This window comes from Anabrus simplex, chromosome 1 (assembly GCF_040414725.1).
Source record: "Anabrus simplex isolate iqAnaSimp1 chromosome 1, ASM4041472v1, whole genome shotgun sequence".
Lineage (NCBI taxonomy): Eukaryota > Metazoa > Arthropoda > Insecta > Orthoptera > Tettigoniidae > Anabrus > Anabrus simplex.
Window position 1 is genome coordinate 832,255,735 of NC_090265.1, and position 17,354 is coordinate 832,273,088.

At 40.4% G+C, this 17,354-nt stretch overlaps 1 long non-coding RNA gene across 1 annotated transcript in view; it reads left to right on the forward strand.

Moving 5' to 3' along the window:
* Positions 1 to 9,962, forward strand: part of LOC136873935 (uncharacterized) — a 34,062-nt gene extending 24,100 nt beyond the window's left edge. The window contains exon 2 of the long non-coding RNA XR_010860204.2: positions 9,703 to 9,962. This is a non-coding gene — a long non-coding RNA (uncharacterized lncRNA). The remainder of the gene's footprint in view (positions 1 to 9,702) is intronic.
* Positions 9,963 to 17,354: the final 7,392 nt, after the last annotated feature.

Here is a 17,354-nt window from a genome sequence, read left to right on the forward strand (position 1 = left end):
AATCGAACCCGGGACCCTCTGAACCTAAAGCCTCAACGCCGACTATTCAGCCAAAGAGTCGGGCTCACACAATAATAATAATAATAATAATAATAATAATAATAATAATAATAATAATAATAATAATAATAATAATAATAATAGGTAGTGGTTATAATGTACTAGTACCATCAGTAAAAGACTAGAAATGCACAGTTCATTCGTATCCTGCTGTACCTCTTAACGCTCTTTTAAAGTACCTTGCGGTTGGTATTCCTCTGACGTCATCCGGTAAACGATTCCATTCTCGGGCGGCAAACACAGAAAATGAGTTATCATATGTGGCAGTTCGATGGTGAGGAATGACGAGCTAGTTTGATGTTTGGGCCCAAATATATACTGGAGGAAATAAAAAAAAAAAAAATGAATCACTATCGGATACGATCAGGAAGAGGATAGTTAAGTTCTTTGGTCACATAATTCTTCTTCTTGCACCGCTCTTACCACATATGTAGGGTAGCGGGTGCGAACTGTGTCACACATGTGAACTTATCCCTGTTTTACGGCCGGATGCCTTTTCTTACACCATCCCTATACGGAGGGATGTAATTAATACTGCATGTTTCTGTAGTGGTTGGTAGTGTAGTGTGTTGTCTGAATATGAAGAGGAAAGTGCTGGGACAAAGACAAACACCCAGTCCCCGGGTCAGAAGAATTAATCAGATGCGATTAAAATACTCGACCCGGCCGGGAATCGAACCCGGGACCCTCTGAACCGAAAGCCTCAACGCCGACCATTCAGCCAAGGAGTCGGGCTCACATAATAATAATAATAATAATAATAATAATAATAATAATAATAATAATAATAATAATAATAATAATAATAATAATATACATTCTTTATTGAAACACAAAAGAAACACGAATGAAAAAGGATCGCTCGAATGTGCATTCATTCTGACTGTATTCATTAAAATATTTTGTTCTTTATCTGCATGTCATTAGATGACACTTGGTACACTTTTGATAACATAGTACACATACACATTTGTCACTCGCGCTGTGCAGTGTTCTGATGGAACATATCTTATGGTGAAAATCTCGTTATTATGTGTCTTTGATCTTGATACTCGCTGGTCCATGTTCGGTCCATCATGGTGTCAGTAATATAAAAGTCTTCATGAATGGATAATGCCAGAGCCACAGAACAAACTTTTAATCATTTTTACAGGAGTAAGAATGACAGTCAGTGGATACAAAACTATAAAGAGTGATAGTGCAGAGATGGGAAAAACTCCTGCAGCACATATTATTATTATTATTATTATTATTATTATTATTATTATTATTATTATTATTATTATTATTATTATTATTTTAATTACTTATTTTTCACAAATTGTAGATACAATAATTCGGGAATATTGAATCGAGAAAGGGAATAAATTCACATACACGAATGTGACTCCATCCCCACTTAAATTTACAATATGTCGAGAGGGGCTGGTGTAGGTCTTTCGAGCAGACTTGAGTGTCTATGAGTACAGGGACCATACCTAAGATGAATTCTAATTTTGAAGACCGCACAAATACTGTCTCCGATCAAGAAGAATTAACCAATGAAGGTTGAAATGCCCGACCGGGTCATGAAACGAAGCCAAGACACTTTGGACCAAAGGCCAGCATACTAAATATTTACCCATGGAGCCGGACACTTATATAATAAAACATGTAAATAATTAATTAATATCGCACCCAATATGTACGAATTTGTCCAAGAAACATTATTCGGTAAATCTGCAGCAACTTCGGAATGGCTAGAAAAAATAATTACTACGTTTACAGGTAGTACTGAGTATCGTATTGAATCCTGCAAGCAAGATCGACATACATTAACGATGCAGAATCGCGGTAATATCGATATCGCCTATATACTTTGATCGACGTAATCTACATCAAAGCGATAGTTTCGAAAGTTCTAAGGTATCATGTTTAGTCTCACCTTGTGATGATAGCCACTTAATATCTCTACGCAAAAAACAAACAAAAAATTAAGTAATGTATTTTCTTTGCGAACTTTCATATTAATCCAGCCCCATGCAAATAACATGTTCCTGTTTTCACAAGTGCTTTTCAAATAGCCTAGCGAAGTACAGTAGCCTATGGATGACTATTCGTCATTTTCTCGTGATTCTGTCGCGTGCAAGTAGTCCATCGGGTATTGATTACGTTGAAATTTCATAATGCAAATTTAATTACGGAAATTACTTTTGACAAAACAAATATGGGGTGTACGAACACGATCACAGTACAATCCACATTTATCTGGAACCCAATTCGAACTGAGTACAATACCAACCCAACCCCATGGTGCAACAGCCCCAGAAGGGCCATGGCCTACCAAGCGACCGCTGCTCACCCCGAAGGGCTGCAGATTACGAGGTTTCGTGTGGTCACCACGATGAAACATCTCCGCCATTATTCTTAGCTTTCTAGACCTGGGCCTCTATCTCAACGTCGGATAGTTCCTTAATTGTAATCATGTAGGCTGAGTGAACCACGATCTAGCCCTCAGATCCAGGTAAACATCTCTGACCTCGCCTGGAATCGTACCCGCGGCGTCAGGATAAGAGGCAGGCACGCTACTTCTACACCGCAGGGCTGGTTAATACGATGTGATCCCAGATTTTACATATCGACCCTCAGTCCGAACTGAATTTACAAGGTGTTTTCCGTATGGAAAGTGTACTCAAATCAATTTGAATCATGCATGTGACCACGCTCAATGTTTGATAATAATAATCGTGTAGCCTCAGCTACCGTGTGCAGACATTTCGATTTGACGCCACCTGGCTGTCTGCTTGCCAATTTCGACGTACCGTTTTACTCTAGGCCTGCTAGATGGCAGACCGAGTAAACCGAAACTCTCTTTGGCGTCTAAGGTTGAGATTGAATGAATTTTATCTGGTGAACACCAAATATGTCCGCCTCTGTGGTGTAGTGGTTAGCGTGATTAGCTGCTACCCCCGGAGGCCCGGGTTCGATTCCCGGCTCTGCCACGAAATTTGTAAAGTGGTACGAGGGCTGGAACGGGGTCCACTCAGCCTCGGGAGGTCAACTGAGTAGAAGTGGGTTCGATTCCCACCTCAGCCATCCTGGAAGTGGTTTTCCGTGGTTTCCCACTTCTCCTCCAGGCGAATGCCGGGATGGTACCTAACTTAAGGCCACGGCCCCTTCCTTCCCTCTTCCTTGCCTATCCCTTGCAATCTTCCCATCCCTCCACAAGGCCCCTGTTCAGCATAGCAGGTGAGGCCGCCTGGGCGAGGTGCTGGTCATACTCCCCAGTTGTATCCCCCGACCAAGAGTCTGAAGCTCCAGGACACTGCCCTTGAGGCGGTAGAGGTGGTATCCCTCGCTAAGTCCGAGGGAAAAACCGAACCTGGAGGGTAAACAGATGATGATGATGATGATGATGATGAACACCAAATGTGCCACCAGAAATTTTACATGCCGGCATCGTATGACATGGAGTGTCGAATGGACTTTTATCTGCCTTAAAAAGTACGACTACCTCTGCCAGGTTCGAACCGGCTATCTTGGGATCCGGAAGCCGATACTCCACCACTGTTCCATAGAAGCTGCTCTCAGTGTTTGATAAAAAGCAGTTTCCCTGCTGAGTCTACTCGTAACTGAATGCAAGCTTACTTACTTAATTACTTACTTACTTACTTACTTACTTACTTACTTACTTACTTACTTACTTACTTACTTACTTACTTACTTACTTACTTACTTACTTACTTACTTACTTACTTACTTCCTCTTCATGGATTAGTCTAATAGCCTTTTCCGACCTCGGATTTCATTCCATCTCTTCATAGGAAGACCCATATCTCTTCTTCCCGTACGATGGTATTCCAGCGCAAGTTTTGGGATTCTGACCTTATCCATCCTGTTCCTCTAAACCAGCGCTGAGTCCAAAGTTCTGGTTCACATCTCACGCAACAGGATCAATAGTGCCTAGTGCCGGTTCCAACCCTGAGTAAAGGAGGAGGTTGAATGGCTGGTTTTTGAGCCTTGGGAGGTTGCACGGATGTCGAGTAAGTGTTGCCATTAAAACTCAAGAAATGCTTCACTTGACAGTCTATCTGTTAATGTAACCAGCAAATCTTACCCGTCATGGGGATGGGTGAGGGGGAATATCTGGCGCCTTAAAACTGGGTCCACCGAGCTCGATAGCTGCAGTGCGTCCAGTATCCAGTAATCGTGAGATAGTGGGTTCGAATCCCACTGTCAGCAGCCCTGACGATGGTTTTCCGTGGTTTCCCATTTTCACAACAAGTAAATGCCGGGGCTGTACCTTAATTAAGGCCACGGCCGCTTTCTTCCCATTCCTAGGTCTTTCCTCTTCCATCGTCGCCGTAAGACATATATGTGTCGGTGCGACGTAAAGCAAATAGCAAAAAAAATAAAAAAAAATGGGTCCCTCGGCTAAGGTATGGTAACCCCAACAGAAGAGTCCCTGGTCCTCCAGGTTGAACATTGTACGAACGGCTGGTAACCCTTCCACTTAAAACTTACATCACTCATAAATCAGATCATTAATGCAAGCTCTGTATTTAATCAACTTTCCCTGGAATTCAGAGAATATAAATATTTCTGTTTCCTGGGATCCCTTTTCGCGACTTTAGTCAAATCACATTATTTCAATTACATGTTCTTCAGGCGTATCAACCGAAATTATCCGGACTCCCCTATGTAATGTGGAATTGAACCCTGAATGTCACGAGAGATGGATCCACCAGTACAAAAAGAGGCGGGGAGTACTGTGTTGCTAGTAGACCAGCAGTAATAGAAAAATGGGTTGATCAGGAGAGCTCAGTGATTTCGAACGTGGACTGGTCATTGGATTCACCTGAGAAACAAATCCATCGGAGATATTTCAATCTTTCTAAAGCTGCCCAATTCGTCTGTTGGTGATGTGATTGTGATGTGGAAACGCAAAGGAACAACCTCAGCTAAATCAAGACCAGGCAGACCTCATTTAATGAGGAACAGGGACCGTCAAGCATTGCGGAGGGTGGTTGTAAAAATCACAAGAAATCAGCGGAAGGAATCACTCGTGAGTTCCGAACTGCTACCAGCAGTCCAGCCAGCACAATGACTGCGCGTCGGAAGTTAAAAGGAATGGAGTACAATGTTCGAGCTGCTTCTCAGAAGCCAAACATTTCTGTAGTCAATGCTAAGTGACAGTTGAGGCGGTGTAAAGAGCGGCGCCATTGGGCATTATTTGTAGTGATGAATCAAGCTATACCCCGTTGCAATCCGACGGAATGGTTTGGATTTCGTGAATGATTGGAGAACGTTACCTGCAATCAAGTGTAGTGCCAGCAGTGAAGTATGAAGGAGGTGGTGTTCTTGTATGGGGGTGTTTTTCGTAGTTAGGGTGTGGTCCCCTTATTGCGCTCTAACTCTTAATGCGGAAGGATATGAACACATTTGAAACCATTGTACACTGTGTACAGTGAAGGGCCAGTTCGGAGAAGATAATTGTTTGTATCAGCACGAAAATTCACGCAGTCATAAAGCTGCATCTGTCAGGCAAAGCTAATAACATTGCTGAAATAGACCTTAACCCAGTGAAACACCTTTGGGATGAGATAGAACATCGACTTCGCTCCGGACCCTAGTGTCCAACATCACTACCTCCTCCGGTTTCGGCTCTTGAGGAAGATACCCCTGTGGGTGTGGGTGGTAGAATAACACCCACGGTATCCCCTGCCAGTCGTAAGAGGTGACTATAAATGGCCCAGGGGCTCTCAACTTGGGAACGTAGTTTGGCGACTATGGGGCTCTTTTCTGAGTCCTGGCATTGATTCCACTTACTTGGGCCAGGCTCCTCACTTTCTTCTCTCCTATCCGACCTCCATTGGTCAACTCTTGTTCCTTTCAGACCCCGACGGTATTAGAGCACTCGGGGCCTAGGGAGTCTTTCATTTTCACGCCCTTCATAGCCCATGTCTTTCTATGGTCGGTACTTCATTTTTCGAAATGCCGCATCCCTTCTTTTTATCGCTCTGATCAGTGTTACATAGAGGATGGTTGCCTAGTTGTACTTTATCTTAAAAAATCACCATCACCACCTGTTGAGGAAGAATGGGCTGCCATTCCTCCATAGATATTCAGACACCTCTTTGAAAGTATCCCCAACAGAGTTAAAGACGTCATGAAAGCGAAAGGTAAGCCCAATAATGTCCAACGTGACACTGGTCAAGTGTAAGTGCATGTAGTCTGCTTGGAGAAAGGCTTTGTGGCCTCGGTATTCTTACCTTGTATGTGGGCTCGTTCATGCTCATCTTCGAATATTTTGGGCTTGTCCAAAACCTTTGACACATCATTTCTTCTTTACGTTTCAGGTAGACCTGGGCGTTATTTAAATTTAGATAGATATTGAAACCTTTTTGAAATGTACACAAATCTCAGAAATATTTTACAATGTTCACATACCTAACCATGTTTTCTATTTTGATAGACTATGGATCTTGTCCTTGTCAAACTAGTTATTATATTTTGACACGAAAACGTACAACTCCACGACATCCACGAAAATGTAGCGTTAAACGAATCATTCAGTTTATCACAGACTGTTTCTAGCAAGCTATGAGAAATACGATCGATAGTATGATATATGTAACTCAGAGCTTCACCGAAGTGGTACAGCAATAAATTTAGCGCGAAGACGCAACCTCTCACCACGGGCGCTTCGTGCCTTGAGTGCTCCATTCCGCACACACAGTACATTTCGGAGCTACGAATTAAGTAAACGTCGGCCCTGCGGTCTAGGGGTAGCGTGCCTGATTTTCATCCGCAGGTGCCGGGTTCGATTCCCGATCAAATCACGGACTTTTACCTGGACCTGAGGGTTGCTTAGAGGTCCAATCAAACCACAAAGTTACAAATGAGGAGCTACCTGACGGTGAGATGATGACCCCGGTCTAGTAAACCAAAATAACATCCGTGTTACTAGGCGACCAGCGAGGTCGGTTAGTTTATAATAAATAGAGTCCGGATTTCCATGCAAATACATGTTTTTAAATAAGCTAGCTACACTTCTCAAACTTTGCAAATATTCGTTTTAAGGCTTAACAATTCCAAATAACCGTTCTTTTTCCGTGCATGTTTGCATGTTTTGGCATTTTTCGGAGAAAATTCATGCATAATGCATATTTGGAAGATTTTGGATTTAATAGCGCATATTTGGACGTTTAATATTGCATAATATGACTTTTATTTTGACTTTGACGCATATATATTGTTAACTTGCATCATAGTGCATTTTCTGAATATTAGTTTGCAGAATTTGGGACAATTTTTCACGTTGTAGGCTACAGTATGTCTATTACTGAGAGACGGAGAGAATGTATTCCTGGCATCCTATGTGACAACCATAGTTAGTAGCCTACATACAGTACAGGTCCTACAGTATAATGCAATTAACCAAACACTTTCTTATCTGTTGCTTGAGTAAACGTCGAAATCTAATTCTTAGGAATATGGTGCATTACTGTGATAGCAGCTTACAAATTCTGGTTTTTCATTGAACCGTTGTTATCCTGGAATGTCCTACCCAGAACTCTCAATCGTCACACGTCTGTGTTATCGCAGCAAGCAATCGTTACCAGTTATTGAGGACATTCAAATGTCTCTGCAATCATCGCATGGAGAAGCAGCTGCCGCAGACAGAGATAAGTTGAACAAACGAATTCGTTCAAATCCTGATTTTGAATTCGTCAAGCTTATAAAAGACGTATTGTGGTGAAAATGCAAAAGACGTACAATTTGACCTCACTTTGTCCAAATGTCTTCATTGAATTATGCATCTATCACTTCTCGTGACGTAAAAAGATAATTTTCTGTGCTTAAGTATGTGCTGAATGATAAACGGATGAGCTTAAATCAAGACAATTTGGAGAAATTAGGGTAGTTTTTGTTCATGTTTCAAAAGGAACTGAATTTTGATAGTGCATATTTTCCAGTTTATTGTGCATGTTTTGCCATATGATAGTGCATGAATGCATGCATATTTTGAGATTTGATAGTGAATGGAAATCCGGGCTCTAATAATAAATAACATCAACAACATAGCAGTCGTAAAGATAATATAAATTATTCGATTTTTATTTATTTAGTCACAGGACAATTGGCCTCTCTCTCTCTCTCTCTGCAGTTATCATGCGCTAGTTAAAATTTAACTTGCATTCGTTTGACTATCTAATTAATTTCACTCCGAATCACACTAGCGCCGGGCGGCGTTATTATGGAAACCCAGTGCAAGATCTCCCCCCCCCCCTCCCGTTGTCTACACCGGTACTTTAGCCCAGCTTCTATAAGTGGTGGTGGTGTTATTTATTATTTTAATAGGAAGTAGAACTAGGCAACCATCCACTATATAATACTTATCGCCAAGCAGTGCGGTTATGGGAGCAGAGCTATAAGCTTGCATTCGGGAAATAGTGGGTTCAAACCCCACTGTCAGCAGTCCTGAAGATGGTACCCCGTGGTTTCCCATTTTCACACCAGTCAGATTCTGGGGCTGTACCTTAATTAAGGCCACTGCCGCTTCCTTCCCACTCCTAGACCTTTCCTATCCCATCGTCGCCATTAGACCTGTCTGCGTCGGTGCGACGTGAAGCAACTTGTAAAAAAAAAAAACAGTAGTCAGAGATAAAAGAATGGAAGGGATTCGACACTTCGAAAAATGGTATCGGCCGAGGAAAAAGAAGGGCCGTGAAGGGTGTGAAAATGAAAGACTCCCCCAATCCTCGTAAACCTAACACAGTCGGGATCGGAAAATAGCAAGAGTTGACCAAGGGAGGTGGAAAAGGTAGATACTATTGAGGATCCTGACACAAGTAAATGGAAACTAAGGGCCCCATGGCGGCCAGCCCACGCTCCCAAGCTTGGAGATCCTGGGGCCAGTTGTAGTCACCTATTATGAGAGGCAGATGATGCCGTGAGTGTAATTCTACTGCCCCGCTCACAGGGGGTGGGGGGGGGGCGCAGTTTCAAATTTCAAATTTTTAAAGGAAGTCTGATATACATCATTTGGGGACATGTATATTTATGTAGGGACACAGTAGTGGAATGAAAAGATAAATGGTCTACATCGGAAAATTATAATCGCTGTCATAAGGAGAGGGAAGAAAATGCCTGTATAAAATATGTAAGGAATGCCTTAAGATAATGCAATAAAATTTCAAGATATACCTAGTAGTTACTGGGTCAAAGGAACACGAAATTAGAAAAATAAAGATTGTCGAGATAAGCCATTGGAACTCCCCAGGAACTACAGTTTCACACGATACAATACAGCCACCTATACCAATGCATGTGAAATAAATGAGGACAATTGTCACCCAAATACAAACCTGTGGCTCATATTCCAGTCTAGCCTTCAGCCTGAAATGAAAATTGTTCCCCAGTCACATGGACACGTGGTCAGCATGATGAAAACTTGTGACAATACCCCGTTCCAGACCGTAGTTCAGAATTATAATCCGGGAATCAAACCCAGCGTGAAATTCTGACACGCTACCACTACACAACGGGCGAGGGGATCATTATTACAACCAGTAAACAATATAACGGTGGAATGCTTCATGTTTTATTACATCCTACTCACACCTGATTATGCTACAGAGGTCGTTATCTATGTTTCAGAAGTTCCTGCTCGTCAGCCAAGGATTTCCTGTAAGATTCCTGGCGGCTGCGCTGCTCACTGCTTTATCACCGGTCATGGAAGTGGAAAATGTAAAAATGGTATTTGTTACTGCAACAACTAACACTAGCCTTCAGCATTTGTAATCAAACTTGCGAAAACTACCACGTTCATCAAGAATTCACAAGCAATGAGATAATGTCAGCTCATGATTAGGTCTATTGCCTGTGTAATTTCATTTTAATAAAAGTTTTGGCTATTATCTCCTTCTCTGTCTCTCTCTCTCCCAACCCTAGATGATAATATAAATTAAAGTTCGTCATGGCCTGTACCAAGCCCGATTGAGAATTGGTGAGGTATCATACTTGAATTCTGATGGGAACTTACATGAAGTACCATCTTCCATCTCGGGGAGTACCGATAAACATCAAAGCGTGTAGCAACCACAAGATGAGCAAAGACACCTAGAGAAATTAGCTCGTCCACTATGCTATTAGGACTGTGGACCAATAACTCGCCTCCCCGAGAACACAATATTATCGAAATTGCAGAAAATAAATCGGCCTGATAAATAGCGATTTTTTCATGAAAACTAAATTTGGATGCTGGAATATAAGAACAATGCAACAAACAGGAAAAATGAAGCAGGTCTGTTCAAAGGCTGACGAAACCTGAACAGACCTACAGATACTAGCCAGGAGACGAGATCAGTGGAGGAATTTTGTTGCATTCTTTTCCTCCGAAATGGGTCATAGGACGTAAGTAAGTAAGAAAGTACTCATTCATGTGAAATTTCATGAGATATCTCTATAATGATAATTGAGGCATTGTCATGGGGAAGGTTTTAAGTCATAAAATTTGAATTTTACAGGAGAAGAAATTTTTTTTCCAACATTCTTAAGCACATGTTACTGAAAATAAATAATGTAAAATCAAGGAGATTAACATACAAACGTATGCTAATTAAGACTCAGGCATAAATTGTGTGACAAAATACGTTGAGAAAAATCACTGTGTAATCAGTATGTCAGCAGACGTGTAAGATTCAAGCAGAAATTTTACGATAAAACAAATTCTTTTTTTCATGCAATAAATCCAGTATAGCCAGTAAGTCCACTTTTCTCGGTTCGCTGATGGTTATTCTCCTTCCAAGGGTTTTTAAGGGCTGTACGTTGTTGATCAAGTGATAGGACCGTCCTCGTTTTGAGGATATTGTGCTCCTTTCACGGTTCTAACCCGTTGAATGATGGACTTGTCTTGAGTGAGGGAAGTTCGGTTCTCTAAATCCTTATCCAGCTCACACCGCTAATATGAAGGAGTTGAGTATTTAAATATATCTTGTTTTCTCTGGTAAAGTCACGAAAATTCCCAGGCGTCATCATGATTACATGAAATGATTTATCATGTCCGCATCATCTTTCTGAAAACAAAGACCTAGCATGAACGTTATGTCAAGATGCTGGCAATAGCGACTTAGGCCTACCATTTTGAATGGAATACAATAGGTTTCGGAGGCATTCTGGCAACTGAAGTATCACTACGACGAATTATAATAGCTATAAACAAGGTTTACACACTTTCAACAAATGGCAAAGGTTATACCTAATTCCACAAGAAACACGGGCTGACCTACAACCTTCTCCATGCCAAACCTCGTGGACTTAAACAGGTTCCTTCTTACGCCAATCGTACCAGTTTACTTCCTACATTTCCCATGCCATTGGCATGAGTGTTTATTACGTTCTCTATGAAGAAACTAAATTACGACATTTTTACTTACTACCTTTCCCATGTCATTGCCTCAATTGAAGTCTCTCTCTACCCGGAGGAGCAAAGTACTTCGACTAGACATTTATCGTTCAATTGGCAGAAGATCTTTGTAATTAGACTGGATCATATTGTGCTGAGAGTTTTCACAGTTCTTATGTAGTAGTAAGTGCGTGATCTCGGATGCGAATGAACCTCTCAATCATGCTCCATTACTTATGATTGAGAGGGGAGAGATTTTATCACTGGCTTCACAACAAGGTGGCCACGTTTCTCAACCCTACCAATGCCTGTCCATCTGTTAACCAGCAAATGGCGTTAGGAGTCCATCTATCTGGGGGTCATCTATGAACTTGCTATTTCCGCACTTCATCACCTACATGACATGTTCTAAATGCATAACTATTTCAGCTATGTTGTGTAGAAATATGTCCCCCACAACAAATCTTAGTTAAATCAGCTAGTATACGATGAACTACAGTGCATATACTGTACTCACTGCAAACCTGCAAATACGAAAGTATTTTCATAAACTTCATATATTGGTAGCGTTATCTCAACATGTACATCAAGTATGTTAATCATATGTATCTAAAACTATTCATCTATGTAGTCATTGACATCTTTTAGACATGAGATCATTTATTTCCACGAACGAACTCCATTTTCTTCATTAACCACTTCCTCAAATCCGGGCCATCTACAATTCAGAGCTTGGGTGCTACCCCTAGGAGGCTCACCTAAACTTCTAGTGAACCTTTCTGATAGAGTCGACAGAATACATATATAAAATGATCTATTTGTTGAAGGAGGTAGTGAACAGAGTTAACCCCCGGGGCTCACATCTTTAAAGTATAGGCGTGACGAGTCATCCATTTTCACACCCTTCGCAGCTCTTCACTTGATTTTTCCAATATCGTCAGTTATCGAGCGGCCGTAACTACTCCATTTTTCTATCCGATTAAGAGTAAATGGTTGTCTGATTCTACTTCACCTTAATACAATAACCATTATCACTTCATCCTTAGATGGGGAGTGCAATTCGCAAGATGATGACGGTAATTACTAGAGACGGGAATTAACCTATTTGCCTATTTTATTCCTATGCTCAGAAACGTAGGTTTTCGAGATATAAATCCATTTTAGGGATCCATTTTGGCTATATTCCGTTGATTTTATTGTGCCTATAAATGCCTATTTCAGGGGTTTGTGCCTATTTGGTGTATAATTGCCTATTTGATGGCTTTTAACTGTATTTAAAAAAAGGCAATTTTCTTGCAGTGCATTATAATGTAGCTAGTGTGCTTGACAGATTTGTCTTCTCTTTCCTTAATATCTGTTTACCCACGAACCAAAATGGGAATTCTCAGAAGTCACCAGAAATAGTTCTAGGAAAATTTCCATCAGGAGAAACGAGGAACCATTTGACCCCGAAGCCTTCAACCCCTCCAACCTACTAAGACATATGCGAGAAACAGTCAACGTCGAACTATGTTGCACAACCCATATGCCCTGTACCTCCCTTTCGATGCGAACTGTTGTACGCGTACGCTTTATGTTCAGAACGTGTTGTGATTTATTGTGAAGTGGAAGAAGAAGAAGTGTGTTTGCGGCAACGCCCAAAGAAAATCATCGAAGTCTTACTGGCTGAAGCAGTAGATAACAGGGCATCCCAATTTCACTACGGATGGAAGGGTAATCTGTCAAACTGTAAGGAGGTAAGTTTATTTGCTCCTTTTTTCTTTTTTGTGATTGAGAACTATGATGGCATTTCATTGCAGTGTACTCGACAGAATTATCTTCTATTAATTTATGTGTTGTGTCACATTGTTTTGTTGCAATGCTGTATTAGTCGTGAATTTTCAATAATTTGTATTGCTAAAATGTAAATTATCATTAAATTACTCAACGAGGAGTTAGAACGCCGGTGGTCTCTTGTCATAGAATGGATGAAAATTAAATCGGTATTTTTAACTGTGATTAATTTCCTGTGAAAATACAGATTTACAACTGAAATGCAATTTTTAAAACCCCCTTTTAAAAATCGTGAATTCTATTACACATCCGCTAAGCCTTCGCGAAACACTGGTTGCAGATCCAATGTAGCCTGGCTAGGACGATGCCACAGCGTGTATTACAAGATTGCCAAGACTATCTTTACAAGACCAGGCCAGCGAAAAGACGTTGGTGTGGATTGGCGAGGTCCGGTTAGTACGTTGTGCTTTGAGGCGGGGGGGGGGGGGAGAGCAAAGAGTCTGAGGGGTGTAAGCTCCCAGGTTAACAAGCCTCTAGCATCCCCTCTAGTCTTGCTAAATTGTGACAAAAATAAGGTTATGGACGCATGTCACGACAATTTCAAATTACGTAGTTTTTCATTTTCAACGAGGGTGGCGGCCTTGTAGACACACATGATGCAGGATCTACTGCAGGCACCAGAAAATAGTCTTCATGACAGCTGACCCGGCTGACCAAGGTCGGCTAATAGAAACAAATAAAATGTTCACAAATCTGAGATTTATAGTGCCCCCGTTTTCATTCATCTATATAAGTAAGAATACTGCTAGGTGTCAGCTTGGTGGGTCTTGGCAAGCATAAAGGACGAGTCTCTCCTCCACGGTACTCCGGTATCGTTTCACGTCGTTTTTATTATTTTTTCACCCGGTGAACTCAACACGATGATGCCAAATTATAACTGAAAATCCTTGCGGACACATTTCCATGTAAATTATTAATTCCCTTGTTCCTTAGTTTTGTACTTCTAGAAACATCATCTTTAATAGTATTTTTTATGAAACAAATGCATTTTATATACAAAGCATTATTGCCAATTAACCCAACTGTAGAAATTTAAGATATAGGGACAATGCAATTTATGTAAATGTTATTATTTTTCAGATCAAATGTGAGAAAAATACCACGTAGATCAACTTAGAAATACTGTGATACATCTGATATACGAGTTCAGAAATTTGTATCAACGTAGCCTTTCCACCAATCCACTTTGGGCAGTGACCAACAACCATTTTCTTCAGACATACGCACTGCAATGTTGTGAGCTAATATGCCCCTGCATAACGTCGGCTTACTTCTAGAACCTGGTATGTTACAATGTTCTTCCTACCCATTATATTCCTTAACACTGGTCACGCCTCCCAGCCACATATTTATATGCAATCCATCAGAACCTTTCTCGTAGTGTTCATTTTCCTGTCTGTCTGTTAGGTCATCAGCCCAGAGGCTGGTTGGATCCTCAAATAGCACCACCAAAGGTTATACGGTTATAAGCGAAAGGTTCTGATGGATTGCATATAAATATGTGGCTGGGAGGCGTGACCAGTGTTAAGGAATATAATGGGTAGGAAGAACATTGTAACATACCAGGTTCTAGAAGTAAGCCGGCGTTATGCAGGGGCATATTAGCTCCCATGGATAAGTGAAGGGAGTAATGTGGATACACTTTGGGCTAAATTTAAAGGAATCATTTGGGAAGGAGAGAAGAGATTTGTACCTGTTAAGAAGGGTAAAATGACCTCAGACCCTGTTTATTACACAAGGTAAATACGAAAATTTAAAAGAAAATGTAGAATAGTAAACAGGAAAATCAAAGAGGGTAGGGAGAATAGAGAAACTAGAAAACAGCTAATGAGGGAACTGAATAGAGTGAAAAAAGGAAGCAAAAGAGAATTATATGAATGGCATTCTTCAAGAGGGTAATGACCACAAAGGGAAATGGAAAAAGCTGTATTCATATATCAGGAATCAAAAAGGAAAAGGAATCCAAATTCATACAATGGTGGGAGAAGGGGGTGAACACTATTTAACAGATACTGAGAAAGCAAACCTCTTCAGTAGGGAATTCAGAGATTCAGTAGAAGATTGTCAGGACTTGGAAACAATAACAGAAGATAGAGAGGGAGAGACACATAGGGAAACAAGAAGCTTCTCATTCACAATTGAAGATATTTTCAGAGAAATCCAACTGCTTCAGCAAGGAAAAGCAGCAGGAAGTGATCAAATTACTGGGGAGGTATAAAAGACAATGGGGTGGTATATAGTGCCTTATTTAAAATTCCTCTTTGACTATGTCATAAATAATAGTGTAATACCAAAGGAATGGAAGGAATCTATAATAATACCAATTTATAAAGGAAAGGGTGATAAAAGGAAACCAGAGAACTACAGACCAATCAGCCTGACCAGTATAGTTTGTAAAATACTGGAGAGTTTAATAGCAAAGTACATCAGAGGTATATGTGATGATAAAAATTGGTTCATGAGGAGCCAGTATGGATTTAGAAAGAAATTTTCTTGTGAGGCACAACTGGTGGGATTTCAGCAGGACATATCAGATCAGTTGGATTCAGGAGGCCAGTTAGATTGCATAGCCATAGATCTTTCCAAAGCCTTTGATAGAGTGGAACATGGAATATTATTAAAGAAATTGGAGGGAATAGTATTGGACGTAAAGTTTATACGTTGGATAAGAACATTTCTAAATTCAAGGGTTCAGAAAGTCAAAGTAGGAAATAATATATCACAGGAAGAGAAAGTTTGGAAGGGAATTGCACAGGGTAGTATAATCGGTCCGTTACTTTTCTTAATATACGCAAATGATTTAGGGAACAATATAACATCGAAAATAAGATTGTATGCAGATGACATAATTGTTTATAGGGAAATAAATAACATTGAGGATTGCTCAGAATTACAAAGGGACCTTGAGAGTATCCAAGAATGGGTTGAAAAAAATAATATGAAGATTAATGGAGGCAAATCAACTGTTACAACATTTACAAACAGGAGCTTTAAAACTGAATTTGAATATCCTTTGGATGAGGTAGTTATCCCTAAAGATGGCAAGTGCAAATACTTAGGTGTGAGATTTGAAAGTAATTTGCACTGGAAGGGTCATGTTGATGACATTGTTGGGAAAGCATACAGATCGTTACATGTCATAATGAGGCTACTTAAAGGATGCAACAAAGAATTAAAAGAAAAAAGTTACTTAAGTATGGTTCGTCCATTATTGGAATATGCAAACAGTGTTTGGGATCCTCACCAAGAATACCTAATAAAAGAACTAGATGGTGTGCAGAGGAAAGCAGCAAGGTTTGTAACAGGGGATTTCAGGAGAAAGAGTAGTGTATCAGAAATGTTAAAGGAACTTGGTTGGGAAACTTTAAGTAAGAGAAGGGAGAAAACTAGACTTATAGGATTATATAGAGCCTATACAGGAGAAGAAGCATGGAGAGATATCCGTGAGAGGCTTCAGTTGGAAAATAATTATATTGGTAGAACTGACCACAAGTATAAAATTAGAAGGAATTTTAGCAGAAGCGATTGGGGTAAATTTTCATTCATTGGGAAGGGCGTGAAGGAGTGGAACAGTTTACCAGGGGTAGTGTTTGATCCTTTTCCAAAATCTGTACTGATATTCAAGAAGTTAATAAACAACAACAGAGAAAATAAATGAAATGTTAGAGGGCATTCGACCAGTGCAGGTTATTGTAAATAAAAAATGTGTGTGATTAAATTAATTCCATCCCCTTGTCTATGGAGTTTGGACAGCCCAAGTAGGGGACTGCCTGTAGGGGTGAAGTACAGTGGGGACTTCGAGGGCCCTGGGACCGCTACGGTAGCTGTGAAGGTCCTTCAGGAACTCTGAAAAGTGGTGGCAAAAGGGGCTCTGGTTAAGACGCAGCAGGTCGTTATGCTACTTAGGTTCCAAAATGGGTAAAATATAAATATGTAAATAAATTCAATGTTAATTTTAATCTTATACCAGTTGTATATTATTATTAGAAGTAATTTCACATACTGTATATGAGTTGTCTATGTTTGTAAGATATTATATAAGTAGAATTTTGTAAACAATATAAATTTATTA